This window comes from Galeopterus variegatus, unplaced genomic scaffold (genome assembly GCF_000696425.1).
Source record: "Galeopterus variegatus unplaced genomic scaffold, G_variegatus-3.0.2 Scaffold160, whole genome shotgun sequence".
In the NCBI taxonomy this organism is placed as follows: Eukaryota; Metazoa; Chordata; class Mammalia; order Dermoptera; family Cynocephalidae; genus Galeopterus; species Galeopterus variegatus.
The window spans coordinates 829,383-844,860 of NW_007726271.1; the positions used below are offsets into that span (position 1 = coordinate 829,383).

Consider the following 15,478-nt stretch of genomic DNA (forward strand, 5'->3'; position numbering starts at 1 on the left):
ATAGTATGTAGCCAGATTGGCTTCTTTCACTTAATAATATGCATTTTAAGTTTCCTACATTTCTTTTTATGGCTCGATAGCTTATTTCTTTTTAGCTCTGAATCATGTTCAATTAGTCTGGATATACCACAGTTTATCCATTCACCTATTGAAGGACATCTTTGCTTCTGTGTTTTGGCAATTATGAATACAGCTGCTACAAACATTCATGTTTACTTATGGACATATTTTTAACTGGGTAAAACCAAGGAACATGGTTGCTGGATCATATGTTAAGAGTATGTTTAGTTTTATAAGACACTGCCAAGCTGTCTTCCAAAGTGGTTGTACCATTTTGCATCCCCACCAACAATGAAAGAGAGTTCTTGTTGCTCTGCCAAACTCCTTGCCAGCATTTGGTGGTGGTAGTGTTTTGGAGTTTGGATTTTGGCCATTCTAATCAGTGTGTAGTGTATATAATATACTTTTTTGGAGAAAGTTACATGATAAAGTCTATTTGCTAGTGTGATAGATGGTGTTTGTAGAAAAACTCACCAGAAATTTTCTCAAGGTTTAGCAGTAAAACATCTCCAGGAAAAAGTTGATATTTAGCTCTGATTAACTAGACTATGAGTAGTAATGCTTTTCTTCTTTATGTGATTGTTTTGACAGGTATTAACACAAAGGCGCATTTCTTCAAGGCACTAGTACCTCCCACCATTGTCAACTGGTAAAATATTTAATTTTTTTATTATAAAACATTTTTTTATTAGGCATAAAATATCTTAAATTAAAACTGATTATTCCTAAACTGACAAAGTAATTTGAAATTCTTCCCATTTAGTGACTATAGAATTATGAAAGTGATGAGAAGGTAATTTTGTACTTCTTTTAATTCCATACAGACTCCTTGGAACATTAAACCATGTTATTTAGCAATATTGTCTATCTTCATTTCCTCAATTTGAATTTCATTAAATATCTCTGTAAGGGATTTGAACTCAGTACCCTCTTTATTTTGCAAAGTTTAGCACTAATTAGACTGGTATTACCATTTCAACATGTGATGGTTATTTTAAATTTGTGTTGCTGTTATTGTGAATTTCTATCTGGATATTTTAATAGAAGTTGTAGGTTCAAGGTCAGGAGAACAGCTGTGGGCCTTTTGTTAACCTATAGAAGGTTCTGTGTGATAATTACAATTATCATGGGGTAAAAGAAATGTAATAGTTTTATTCTTTTCTTACTGTGGCTTCTGAAGTGAATTAGAATTTGTGAACTTTTAGGGCAGGAATTTAAGGATCAAGCCACCTGAAAGGTCTTAGCATTTTATGAAGGAAACTAAAAGTGGACAGGGCTATTAGAAGGAACAGTGCATGTTGGTGAAGTGCTTTGAGGACATAAAAACAGCATTTTATCCATTAGAATCACAATTGTTGACAGTTTTTCTGTTTCAGAAGATTATTTTCAAAATCTCTATCCATGTCAGTTGAATTTAATAATCTTTACATTTTTAACTGATTTTAAAAAGAAATTACATAAGGTGTTTATCATTAAAAACTGTAAACAGTGTGGAAGTATGTAAGTAAATGGGAAACTTTCTTATTTCTTTGGTTCTTTCGCTAGGGATTGCCTCTTAACAATACACAGTATGTTCTTCTAGACCTGTGTGTGCATATCCAAGATTACCATTTTTGAATGAAGCAGGTGTGATGGAAAAAGGAATATATTTTGCTCACATTAAAATAAAGTACTCTTCACTTTGTTTTAGACATTTCCTTTCTTCCTCTCTTTGAGGGAGACAGATGGCCAAATGAAGAGTGCTTTGAAGTGATTAAGCAAACACATTGGAACACAGCACTCCTCTATAAATTTCTTTTAGTGATTAGTGGGTTATGGAAACCCAAACTTTGAATTTCTACCTAGGGATGCATCATCAGAGTTTAGATTTACAATGAAATTGAAATTGCAAAGTTAATTTATGGCATAGTAAATAGTAGTTATTAAACAGTAAGGCATTTGTATAAATTATTGGTAATATTGCCTATAGAGAGGATCAACTAGATTGGGGTAGATGGAGAAGTGGTTTTAGAGCTTTCAAATGTTTACTTGTGCTCAATGTAGGGCACTTAGGATGCTTGAGGAGGATAGAGAAAGGACATCAGAAACTGGGGGTGGGGGGATGGTACATGAGGAAAAAGTGCTATAGTACAGTGACAAAGGTAACTTTGTCTCTGTCGTAATTTTGCCTTGGCTTGACTAGGGACTTAAAAAGGGAAAGGAAACTCATGGTAATGTTATGTAGGTTAACTGTGTGGTGAACTTGAAGGGATGTCATAAACTACTAGAACTAAACTCTTTCACAGTTGGGAAATTCTCATGTTCAGAAGTCTTGTGACTTGAGAAATAATATAAAAACTGAGGCTGATTCACATGTTTACATGTTCTTTGTGTGATTGCATCCATTTTAAATTCCTTAAAAAATCTGAGGAAGCAGGTTTTGATGACATAATTTTACGTTTATTTTAATGCTTTTTGTAGTCCATATAAAAATGACATAGAATTTGAAAGAGAACATTAATAAATAGAATTGTATACCTGTATACATAAATTTAGACATTTACCATAGCTATTAATAATGTTTTAAATCTGTTATAGATTCACAGCAAATTCATTACTCTCATTTTTTTCCTGACGTTCAATTATACTGGTTATAAAAGTATGTTCTGTCCATGATTATAGTATTTTATAGATTAGACAAGTTTTGATGGCCTTCAGGACTTAATCACTTATATTGATGATCCAGTGTTCCACATTCATGTGGTAGCAGAAAGTGTTATCTGTATGTATAGTCCTGCAGTAGAGAAGTTATTTAGAATATTTTTATTTATATGTGCAAGTTACCTAGATTGGAAGTATGGAAGGAGATGGGGACAGCAGCAAGTTTGTTGCTCTCTTGGTTTAACTGGAAAATTTTTTTAGAGTAGGGCCAGATATTTCTCATAGCTGTTTAAGGTGGATCTCTTGTTCCTGTGCTTTCTATTTTTAAAACATAATTTAGCTTTTGAACACTTATGGAAAAGCTTCACAGGCCAGAAAATGGCACACCAGAGAACGAAGGAGAGGAGAGAAAGATAGCTATTTATCTTAGTAACTGATTTTGAAGCATGTTGTTTAAGAAAAGCTTTATTTGTGGTAAAATAATTGAGAATTTAAAGGAAGAAAATACTCTTATGTGAAGAATTAAAAAAGGAAAAATAAAAAAAATGACTAATATATGAACAAAATACAATACAAGGTTAAGTATTGACTAAAGGAAGTAATTGCATATTTAAACCGTATTCTTAGCTATTTAACCTTTAGGTAGTACAAATGAAGGTGATATGTTAGATGTGACACAGGTGATTCTGTAGTTATATATATTTCCACAACATACTTATAAGTTGTAATTATATATGTTTTTTTCTTTTCTTTTTAAAACTGATCTGCCAAAATATGGATAAGAAACTGTGCTTTTGGGGATGGAGAGGGGAATGGCGGAAGAAAAAAGGAAACACTTAAGGAATCTTACTGAACAATATATAAACCCTTGAAATTAAAGAAAAAGTATTTTGGATACACCTAGATTGTAAAATGATTCTAAGCTATTGTAGCTCTTACTTGTAAATGGAATTTTAAAATCTTAAATCTTAATTTAGAAACTTTAGTTCTTTTACATTCTCAAAGCCCAAATTTACCTGGAAAGCTATCTTATCTCAGACATGCATATTTTATTTTGCTCACTGTAAGTGCACTTACTTTTATTAACATTTTATATGTTTGGTACTGTTATATCTTGCCTCTGGCCTTTGAATTTTCATTAGTTTTATTTTTTATTTCACCTTGGGGAAGAAAATAGTCAGGAAAGTTCAAAAGTGAAATTGTTAATCCAGTTAAAACAGCCTTCACTTAAAATTGGGCTGTCTGTTCACTCCCCTAGGTATAGGTTCATGTAATACTAAATGTAGTACTTAGTTGGATTGAGTTGGAATTACTAAGACCCTAAGTATCAACCAACCAGCCAGCCAGGTTGAGGTCATTATATAATTTTTTTTTATTTATGGAGAAATGAGTTTTGAGCTTGATTTCAATCTTACATAACAAAGTCTGTCAAAGAAAAATGAATAATAGTTACATATTTAACAAGTTATACAATATATACAAAGATTATTATACCCTAAAAGAATTATGTAAAGTTAGTTTGATTAAAATATTTACATCAACAGTCCTTTGTAGACTGCTTAATAGTCTTTTTTTGATTCTTTAAAAAGATTGACAGAATTTGCAAACCTTTATCTATACTGGCCAAGAAAAAAGAGAGAAGACAGAAATTACTAAAATCGGAAATAAAGCAGGGGCATGGTAGAGCAGTTGCTTCTTCTATTACAGGCTTTGAGGAGAGAGAGGTTCTCTTCTTTTTCTAGTCTCCTCTGGTGACTCTCCTTGTGTCACTGCAGTTGGGTATCTGGCAGGCCACCTGAATGGTAGCTATGGCGTCAAGCTGCTTTTGAGGCAGCTGTGGCTATGGTGGTGGCTTTCGTGGGTCACCTGCGAGGAAGTGGTGTTTTTGGTGTGCTCCTTGCCTGTTTCCCGGTGGGAGATGTTGCCCTCAGCTCTTGCCTAAGGATCCCAGGCATGCTCTGTTTCTTGCCTACATCCAGGTGGAAGGGGCTGGCCCTCTGCTCCTGCTTAAGACCCCAGGAGTGCTCTCTTTCCTGCCTGCATCTGGGCAGCTCATTATGTAATCTAATAGTTCGTGGTCTCCTGAAATATTTTTATAGCTGGCTATCATGAACTGTTTTGTAGGAAATGATTGGAATAAATAAGAAATAGTACTAAAAGGGTAAATAGTCTTATTCAATATTGTCTTAATACAGTCAAAGCATTCAATTCTTGGCTAGTTAGCACATACTGATTATAACAGTGCTGCTAGTCAGTAGCTCTCGTTTCTCTGCCCTACCATTTGGATGAGGTAATCGTGACTGAACATGTCATTTATCCCCATTCTTCTTTAATAAGTCAAACTTGAATAAATTCTAATATAAAAAGTTGTATTTCTGGGTAGAGAAAAATTCACTTCTTTTGGATATAATAGAAAGAGAGTAATGTGGCCTGGAAGTTAAGTAGAATGCAGAGTACGAATGGAAGTTTTTCCTGTAGATGAGCAAGTTAGGCAGAATGATTTAGAACCCAGAACCGATTGTTGGCCCGTGTGTTTGTGGTTGTCTGGGTGGAGGGTGGTTAGGAATAAATACATTACATGGCAACTGAGATAAGTGGACTTTAGGACACCTCTGAGTACTTCACTATGTCTTGGTGGGCCTTGGCATGAGGTTGAAAGTTAGGGAAGCTTGCTGAGGAAACATCTTCTTTAGAAATATGGAGGCTGTGTAAATTGAATTGGTTAAACAAAGATTGTCTTGAGTTTTATCCAAATGTATTCTGTACTTTTGGGACAAGAGTGGGATTCAAAAGTGGGATTTCACATTTCTGTGTTATAAAATCCAAAGACATTTCAATTTTATCATGAGGTTCAAGACACAGGAAAAAGTATTCTAAGTGTATTATTTCAAACAAAAGTAAATTTGTTCATTTCACTGAAGCTCATGGAGAGAGATCCCCAAAGATACTTGGCTCACTGGAGATGCTAAATGGAATAGTGTCAATTCCAAATATGAGTACAAGATGTTAAGTATCATTATTATTCTTTTTGCTGGCTATTACTTTGTGTTATAAGGAACTTCATGAATAAACATGATTTTAGCCTCTTAAAGCCTTATGATTGGTAAAGAAGAATCAGTATTGATGAAAATAGCAGCTGAGATTTGAGTGGTTGTTATGAGACATGCACTACATACTTTACATGTATTAACTGTTTAACCTCATAATAGCCTTATGATACAGATATTCTTTACCTTTTACAGTTAAGGAGACTGAGGTTTAGAAATGTAACTTACCTACAGTGACATTCTGTAGCCTAAGCTGTCATTAAGAGTAAAGCTGAATTAACTTCAGTATCTTCAGAATCAGTAGGGTGTAAGAAATAACCAAAATATAGAAGAAAAATATTGAGATACATAGATTTGTATAAACCATAAAATTTAAAATATTATTAACACATGTATTCTGTAGTTTATGAAGAGTGCTTTTACCTGCTTTCCTTGTTTGTTCTTAATGGGAGTTTTGTGAAGTATTTATTATTGTCACCCTGGTTTTACAGTTGAACCTGAAGCTTGAGCATGTTAAGACACTTGTCTCATGCTATGCAGTGATTAAATGGAAGGCCAGCATCAAACCCAGAGCTTATTGCTGTACTTTTAAAAGGCATGAGTTTATTGAACATTCTTTATATGTAATCAAACCAGTGTTGCAAGTAATAGCACCTTTAGTAAATCATAAAGAGTATATAAATGAAACAAGTACATGTCTGCTTGGAAACTCTGCATGAAACTGAACTTTGTACCCAAATCATTTGTACTCATAACTAGCTTTTATAACACCTGTGCATTTTCCAGAACCCTTTATGTGGGTACTGCATTTCACATTTTAGTCTTACTTTAATTTTGTGCATTAGATAAACAATAACATATGTAGAGAAATAAAGTAGAAAAAGGTTATTTCGTGAAAAAATAAAATAAATTTAACTATTGATAGAGCCAGGCTACAATTAGTTTGCTGTCTCCATAAGACGATTAGTTGTAGGGTGACCAGCTTGTCCCTCTTGGCCTGGGACTTTCCTGTATATAAATTTAACTATTGATAGAGCCAGGCTACAATTAGTTTGCTGTCTCCATAAGACGATTAGTTTTAGGGTGACCAGCTTGTCCCTCTTGGCCTGGGACTTTCCTGGTTTTTAGTAATCAAAGTCCTGTATCCTGGGAAACCAAGTAGTCCCGGGGAAACCAAGTAGTCCCGGGGAAACCAAGTAGTCCCGGGCAAACCAGGGTGGTTGGTCACCCTAATTAATTGTAACACTGTGGCAGATTGGAGATGGAAGTGGGGTGCCATGTGAAATATGAGGCACCTGGTTAAATCTGAATTAAAATTTGTTAAATCTGGCAACCCTAAAGAAGAGTGAAGGGATATTCCAGTGTGTAAAAAGTCTGCTTAGCTGCTTGACCTTAGGCTTCACACATTTATCAACTTAAGGGAGCACCATCTGACAGTTTCCTTTTCTGGGGTACTCGACTCTTCTCTCAGCTGTGTGGACAGAGATACAAGAAATCAGGATGAATATATAAACCCAGATTTTTTGCCCAGTGCATTAAAGCTGATGTGTGTGTATGGGGTTTGAGGGGTTGGTGGGTGGTTTGAAGCAGCTAGTTCTCCTTTACTTGGCTTAACTCAGACCTGAGCCCATCCCAACTTTGTTGGATCAGCAAATTATCAACCACGGACCACCATATGTTAAAAAGTATTTGTCATTAAGATAGTACATTCACATGATTCAAAAATGAAAAGGAATTAAAGGCTTTCCCCATCCTCTTCTTGTACGTATGTGTACATTTACTCACTTTGGAGACAATCCGATCTGATTGGAGGTTAGAATTTTTGAAATGAATTTTAGAAATCTTCAGGGGAGCTCTTTTCCTACCCTCCCCCCCAAAAGGGGGGAAGTAGTATACAAAGAAGACAGAGTTCCTCGGATTGTTTAAATCTTTATTGTTTGGCTCTCAGTGAAATTGCCCTAAATTGATTTTGGGAGCTCTAGGCATCAGTAGAATATAATAATAAAATTGATCTAGTTGGTCTAATATTAATGATGAGCATATTAAGATTTGGTGATCTGGTCAAGATCTCATAGTTATTGGTGGCAGAGCTGAGATGGGGTGGGGGCGGTGTTTAAAATACCTGTTTTGCATCATTTTGAAAAGGATATATATTTTCTTGCCTAGTTTCTCTGTTTCCTAATGATTTTTATCTAGAAGAGGGAATAAAAGTAGATTTTTTAATTATTATTAATTTAAATGTGTTTTGATCAGGGTTAGGGAATTCAGGGAGCTGTATTTATAGTTCAAGGAGAACACTCAAGAGTCTTACTGTTATCCTAACTGTCATAGTAAAAGGACTGACAAAGTTTAAAAATTACACTGGGTAATTGAAATTAAAAAAATGTTAGTTGGCTCTGTTAGACTGCATTTTAATTTAAATATGTTCATGAGAAAGACTTGCTAAATATTCTCCTGTCCCACCCTCCCTCCTTCCTTTCCTTCCTTCCAATGCATGTCTTTAGGGCCAAAATTTCATTTTCTGAGGTTATAAGCTTAATAGTTTTCTTAAAAAGTGTTGCTTTGCCTCCCATGGATTTGTCACCTGTTTTCCCCTGGGTGATGGAGCCGCCAAAGATTACTCAACACCTATCTCTTCTGAGCAGTGAGAAGCCCCGAAAAGGGGTTATTCTCCCAGAACCCTCAAGAGAGAGGCATTCCTTCCATTTGGGAAATTAACCACAAATTGGGGTTCTCTTCCTGCATTTATTCTCCAGACCAGGAAGTTACAGGATGAGAACATAGGTGGGGTTTTTGCTAAGTTAGTTTAACAAGTTTAACAGTAGAAGCTGGTAACACTCAGTAAGACAAGGAAGGTGACATTCTATAATACAATTAAGTCCACTAACAAAAGCTTGATTTTAGCAAACATTCTTTTCTTACAGCAATTTCCCAGTATCTTTACATATCAATCAGTAACCTGTCTGTCTTTGAGCCAGCAACCTTGCTGTGTTACAGTTCTTTATCTTACAACAGAGACTGTAGCCTGGGGAAAATTTCCTGTCCTTTGCAAGGTCATTATTTGAAACTGCAAGGCTTTGGAAAACCAGGCCCTGTGAAACACATTTGCTTTGTGCATACTCCACAAAAAAAAAAATACTAAATTATTATTTCTTCATAAAACTTCCTAGTTGTAAATTTTGTCGTTGTATTAAGGAAGTCCTTGAATGGATTAATGATCTTGATTTTCAGCCCTATAATCATTGCAGTGTCATATAGCAGTAACACCTGTGAGGTCAGAGTTGAAATCTTCAAAGCTGTTGAAAGAGTGTGTTAATATTTGGGGATTTAGAAAGAAAAAAATCCTTTTTCTTTCCTTCAGTAAAGAAAGAGTGAGAACCACTGTATGATGCATAATAAATTAGCCTGTGTATTTATGCTTAAGAATTTAAAGCAGCTTTCCTACCATTGGGTATGGTTTTGGGGCATCAGGGTATATAGTCAGTGAATGTTTTAAAACCATTCTCCTGAACCAGATAGGTCTTTTTTGTTAAGCTTTTAGCCTTGGGAAGCTGAGAAGCAGACATGTTCATTAGAAACAGAGTCCTCTAAAGAAACTTTCCTGACAGCAAATAGAAGTTGCTGGTTGCATTTTCCATTACAACTCTGAGACTAGTTCTGGGAAGGAAATGGTTCTTTCTGCCCTTCTTGACCCCAGTTTCTTATTCAAAATAAATGACTTTGCATCATTAATCTGGGACTCCTTCAGTTTCTGTAGAATGTAACTGTGACTTACTTGTGTGGAAAGGAGGATTTCAAAAGTAGTGTAGTAAAGGACCCTTTGTCTTCTTTTTTTAAAAAGTCTAACAATAAAATGTTAACCATAGAGTTTATTTAGGGACTGTGAGGGAATTAAAAAGTTTGGATGCACTTTAGAATCCCACCCCACCTCCTAGTGATAAGTGCCTTTGGGCATGATCTGTTTGAAATTGGGTTTCTGTGAGAATTAAATGAGATAATGTAAGAAGCTCCCTGCACAGTACTTGCTTGGTTGGTACTCAGAATTGTTTTCTACTTATTGGAAGCTTGGTGAAGAATTCTAGGCACATTTCACACTAACAAATACAAATTCTTTGCTATACATCACTGTGCAATCCACTTCTTTGTATTTTATTAGAGATAAAATGCTAAGGAGATATGTGTGTGTGTATATATATATATATATATGTATTTTTTTTTTTTTGGCAACTATCAACCGTTAATATAGTATTGATGTATGTCTGGGTGTTGTAGGCTGAAAGGAAAATACAGAGGAGGACACAGGTTAAGTGGTGGAGAAGATTAACCAAGAAATAAATTGTGGAGCATCAAGATAGCCCTTCCAGAGCATTTCCTCTACCCCCTCCTCTCTTTCCTGGTACCCTCCTTCTGCTGCCTTTGAGTTTGTAGGGGTATTTCCAAATGTTGAGGTTTCTCCCCTACTCTGGAAGTTGAGCTCTCAAGTCTCTTTTTCTGATGGAGCTGGATGTGGGGGTTATAAAAGACCTGTTTGCTGTATGTATTAGTTTGTTTCTGTTGCTTATAACAGAATACCTGAACTTGGGTAATTTTTAAAGAAATAAAATTTATTTCTTACAGTTTTGCAGGCTGGAAAGTCCAAGGTCTAGGGAACACATCCAGTGAGGGCCCCTTTCTTGGTGGGAACTCTGACCCAGAGTCTTCTGGTGACCAGCTTATCACATGGCAAGAATGTGCTGAGCAAGAGTACTAACCTTCTCATTTGCTGTCGTTATAAAGTTGTCAGAACCATGCCCATGACAGCCAATTAAACCATTAATCCGTTACTCCATGAGTGGATTAGTCTATCATGAGGGCATAGTCCTCATGTTACATCACGTCTCAAAGGCCCTGTGTTTCAAATACCGTAATTGGGTTTCCTACCCTTTTAACGCTGTTAAAGTGGAGATCAAATTTCCAATACATGAACTTTTGGGGAACACATTTGACCCCTAGTATTAGTAGAGTGTGAATATAATGGTTTCACTGGCCTCTTCTCACCTGTGGACATAGCATGTGTCTTAGATCCTGAGGGTGACTTCCATTTTTTGTTCATTCNGTAAAATTTATTTCTTACAGTTTTGCAGGCTGGAAAGTCCAAGGTCTAGGGAACACATCCAGTGAGGGCCCCTTTCTTGGTGGAAACTCTGACCCAGAGTCTTCTGGTGACCAGCTTATCACATGGCAAGAATGTGCTGAGCAAGAGTACTAACCTTCTCATTTGCTGTCGTTATAAAGTTGTCAGAACCATGCCCATGACAGCCAATTAAACCATTAATCCGTTACTCCATGAGTGGATTAGTCTATCATGAGGGCATAGTCCTCATGTTACATCACGTCTCAAAGGCCCTGTGTTTCAAATACCGTAATTGGGTTTCCTACCCTTTTAACGCTGTTAAAGTGGAGATCAAATTTCCAATACATGAACTTTTGGGGAACACATTTGACCCCTAGTATTAGTAGAGTGTGAATATAATGGTTTCACTGGCCTCTTCTCACCTGTGGACATAGCATGTGTCTTAGATCCTGAGGGTGACTTCCATTTTTTGTTCATTCCACCAACTTTGTGGAGGTTAATTCTACAGGCCTACGAATTTGGGGTTGAGTTACCATGCTGCGTCTCCTGAGCCTAAGAGGTTCTTCAAATGTCTACATTTAGGTAGCTGCAACCAGATCTAAACAGGCAGAACCATTTAATATATTAGTATGAACGTGTTCCCCATGGCAGCCTACTCCCTCCCTGTTTTTCTCTTGTCCTCTCTTTTTCATGTAAGGATTTGTAGCAATTTTTTTTTAATGGGGAGTTAATATAGGTCATATGACTATAATATTAATACTCCTTAGTTACAATTTAGCATATAATTTAATTTTAACATCAACTTTATGCACTCTGTAAGGGTATCATTTGAGAGTAATTGTATAGATGGGCATTAATCTCCATTGTTTTATGTACAGTTGTTTCCATAACTTCAACATCTGCCTTCAGCTTTCTGACAGTAACACAAAATTCTCTCTCTCTTCCTTCTCCATTCTTTCCAAGTCTCCTGTGTTCTTTGTTTCAAATGATAGAGGTCACACAGGGGAAAGATCTTCCTTTTACTTGATCCTTATGATTTAAAGCAATTGCTAATTAAAATGATATAAGATGTAAATAACCCTTCCCTTCCCCCTCTCCTTTTTCCTTTTTCTCCTTCTGCTCCTTCCGTTTCCTTTCGTTTTCTCTTCTTTCCTCCTTTCCCCTCCCCTGGATGGTGAGGACCTTACCAGATATTTAAAACAGTAGTTCTTAAGCATCAGTGTACTTAAAAACCACACAGTTGCTGTTTAAAAATGAGTCTGCCACTAGGGTTTTCAGTTTATAGGTAATTGGGGCAGTAAGAAAGTGGGGGGGGGAGGGGAAGCATGTTTACAGAGTCTTCATTTTGAATAACCTTTAAGGTAATTTTGATGTGATGGGTCACATTTGAGAAACGTGCTGTAAATCTGCTGTATTCAGGGGTGTATGGTTTTAGCAAAGCAGTAGACAAATAGATCAGAGAAAAAGAATATGGGGGGGGGAGGGGAAGCATGTTTACGGAGTCTTCATTTTGAATAACCTTTAAGGTAATTTTGATGTGATGGGTCACATTTGAGAAACGTGCTGTAAATCTTCTGTATTCAGGGGTGTATGGTTTTAGCAAAGCAGTAGACAAATAGATCAGAGAAAAAGAATAGCATTCAGAAACACAAGTGTGAATGAGAAGTTAGTGAAGATGACATTTTGGTTAATGAGGAGAGGGTGGTTGGTTTAATAACTGGTTGAGATAGTTCATCTGAGGAAAGAATGTTAGCTTTCTCCACCCCACTATATAGAAAAACAAACTCTGTTGATTAAAGATCTAGATGTAAAAATTATGCAAATACTAGAAAAAATAAAGGAGACCATTAGTTTAACCTTTGTATGTGTGAGGCCTTCTTAAACTAAATTGGAAACCTAGAAGCCACGAATGAAAAGATTGACAGACTTAACTGTTCAAGTTTACTTTTGAAAGGTGATATTTTTTCTAAGATGTGGCAACATACAAAAAAGCATGCATGGCTAGTTTTCTAGTTCTTTAGATTTTCCATAGCCACTTTAGGAAATTGGATGCAATTAGCCAAAGGTTTGTTACTTTTTTTACACTGACTCATAACTTGGCTCTCCCCTCCCCTTGGCTTTTGAGACACTACCCTGTCCTAGTTCTCCTCTTATTGGTCTCCTCAGTGGGATCTTCCTCCTCTCAGGGCTGCATTGGTTTCCTTCCAGAATTTTCTGTCCTTGAACTTGATTTTGGAGATTTCCTAGGCTCCAGAATGTATACTTCTAGCTCTGAACCCTCTTAAGTTTCCTAGTTTATGTATGTTTGGATGTCTCACAGGCATCTTCAACCCTTATTTTCAAAATTCGTCTCCTTTCCACCAAGCATCCAACCACTAACCAACTGTTTCACTTTTATTTCTGTTTCTGTCGAAGGCACCAAAACCATATTCTCTCCTTGCATTGCCAGTGCTTTAATTCATGACTTAATTCTGTTCAGGATTCAGACCTAGAAACCACCTTCACTCTGTGAAGCTGAAAGAGATTTCAGTTGTTGGGAAGGACTGGAGGAACCTCGGAAGCCAGGCCATCAGGAGGTGGAAAGCCTAGCTACTGCCCACGTTGTGCCACCCTAGCCTTCTGATCTAGGAATAAAAGTTATTTCAGCTGCCTTTTATCTAATTTCCTTGCCTTCAGTTTCTGATGCCTTTAGGTTATCTTCTGCATGTGGTTATTTTATGAAGCTGTGTATTTGTGTACATTTAAATGTAAACTACGTTGCTTCTCCTAGCATCAGAGGACACAGCAGTTTGACTTTCTCATCTCCTCATTCCACCCTGCTCTACTAGTTTGCTGGTTGTTTCTTGACCACATGCTGCTTTTGGTGCTTGGTCAAACTATGTGATGTCATCTGTTCAAAAGCTCCATCTCCACCCTCACTCCCACACGCCCACCTTTACTTGTCCTCAGCCTTTAAAATCATAATAAATTCCCATTTGGTTCAAGAAGACTTATCAGAAAATGCTAGAACTAGCTTCAACCTTTTACTATACTCTTCTTGAAGCACTGTTAAACTCAGTGATTAATACCAAAAGTTTTATAGTTTTTTTAACTTACATTTAGGCCTGTGAGCCACTTTGAGTTAATTTTTGGTAAGTCAGAAGGAAGGGGTCCAACTTTATCATTTTTACATGTTGATAGCTAGTTGTTCCAGCACACTTTGTTGAAAAGACTGTTCTTTTCCTATTGAATTCTCTTGCCATTGTGTTGAAATTTAGTTGCCCATAATGTGAGGGTTTGTATCTGGACTCTCAGATCTGTTCCATTGGTCTATATGTGTACCCTTTTGCTATTACCACACTGCCTCAATGTATTAGTCCATTTTGTGTTGCTATAACAGAATACATGGCACTGGGTGATTTATAAAGAAAAACAAAATTTATTGCTTACAGTTTCTGAGGCTGGGAAGCCCAAAGTCCATCTGGTGGTGGCGAGAGTGACCTAGGGGATTTCACATTGCAAGATGGTGGGAGCAGAGAGAGAGAGACACTCTCCTTTTTATTTTTTTTTATATTGAATCATAATTGATTATACATATTTTGGGGATTCAGCGTTGACATGTTGATCAAATCAATATTATTAGTATGTATATTGTTACAAATTGTACTTATTCTTTATGCCCCTTGTGCAATCTCTCCCCTTCCCCCTCTCCCTCCCCCCTCCCACCACTGATAACCCTAGATTTCTTCTCTCCCTCTGGAAGAGTAATGGTTACTCTGTTGATTTGTTGCCTATATGATTTGTCCAGTGCTGAAAGGTGTGTTCAGTTCCCCTAATATTATCATAGAGCAGATGCTTCTTCTGTCACTCTGGAATGGGCTTTGTAGAGAGAGACATCCTATTCTTTTCTTTGGTCTCTACTGGTGACTCTCCTTGTGTCAGTGTACTTCAGTGCCTGGTGGACCATCTGCGTGGTGGTTGTGATGTCTAGCCACTTTTGTGGCAGCCGTGGTTATTGTGGTGGCTGTGATGGGCCACCCACATGGATGTGATGTTTTTGGCATGCTCCTTGGCGCTGGTGGTGTGCCTGATTGTGGGCAGGGGTCTGGTCCCCTGCTCCATGTCCTGGGTCCTGGGCAGGGCCCCGAGGTGCTGGCAGTGTGCCTGGGTATGGGTGGAGAGTCCATCCTCATCTTCAAGTCCCGGGCCCCTGGGCGGGGCCTGAGGTGCTGGTGGTGTGCCTGGGCTGGAACTAACTTTTTGTCCTTTGCTTACTTCTAAAACAGGGGAACTTCCTGTGGGAACCAGTACTTGAGCTGTGTGGTTGAGCTAAACTGCTGCTTTGGTGCTGTTTCCCCAGGGAAGACTTTTTGTGCAGCTCAGGATTTGATGGCTGATCTTGTAGGTACTTCTGGCTTTCCAGAGACTGGGTGCTCGTGAGTTGTGTAGAAACTCTGATCTGGACCTGAATCTTTTCATGAAACTGCACCCCATGCAATTCTGCATTCCCCACCAGTCTCATCTGAGTGGTCTTATGCTGATTGGGGGGCAGATTGTCTGTCCTTTCCATGTCTCAGTGTTCTCCCGGTGGGCCCATCTCCCCCACCGCCTATGCGCCAAACACTTCCCTTAGGACGGG

The 15,478-nt window shown here is 37.4% G+C and overlaps 1 protein-coding gene across 2 annotated transcripts in view; it reads left to right on the top strand.

Annotated features, from left to right (window-relative positions):
* The first annotated feature begins 651 nt into the window (after nucleotides 1-651).
* ACSL3 (acyl-CoA synthetase long-chain family member 3) overlaps nucleotides 652-15,478 on the top strand; it is a 47,620-nt gene continuing 32,793 nt past the window's right edge. Inside the window, exon 1 of one of the 2 annotated variants that reach the window (XM_008593643.1) lies at nucleotides 652-709. The gene's annotated coding sequence lies outside the window, so the exon portion shown is untranslated. The remainder of the gene's footprint in view (nucleotides 710-15,478) is intronic. The other variant, XM_008593646.1, reaches the window with a different exon arrangement.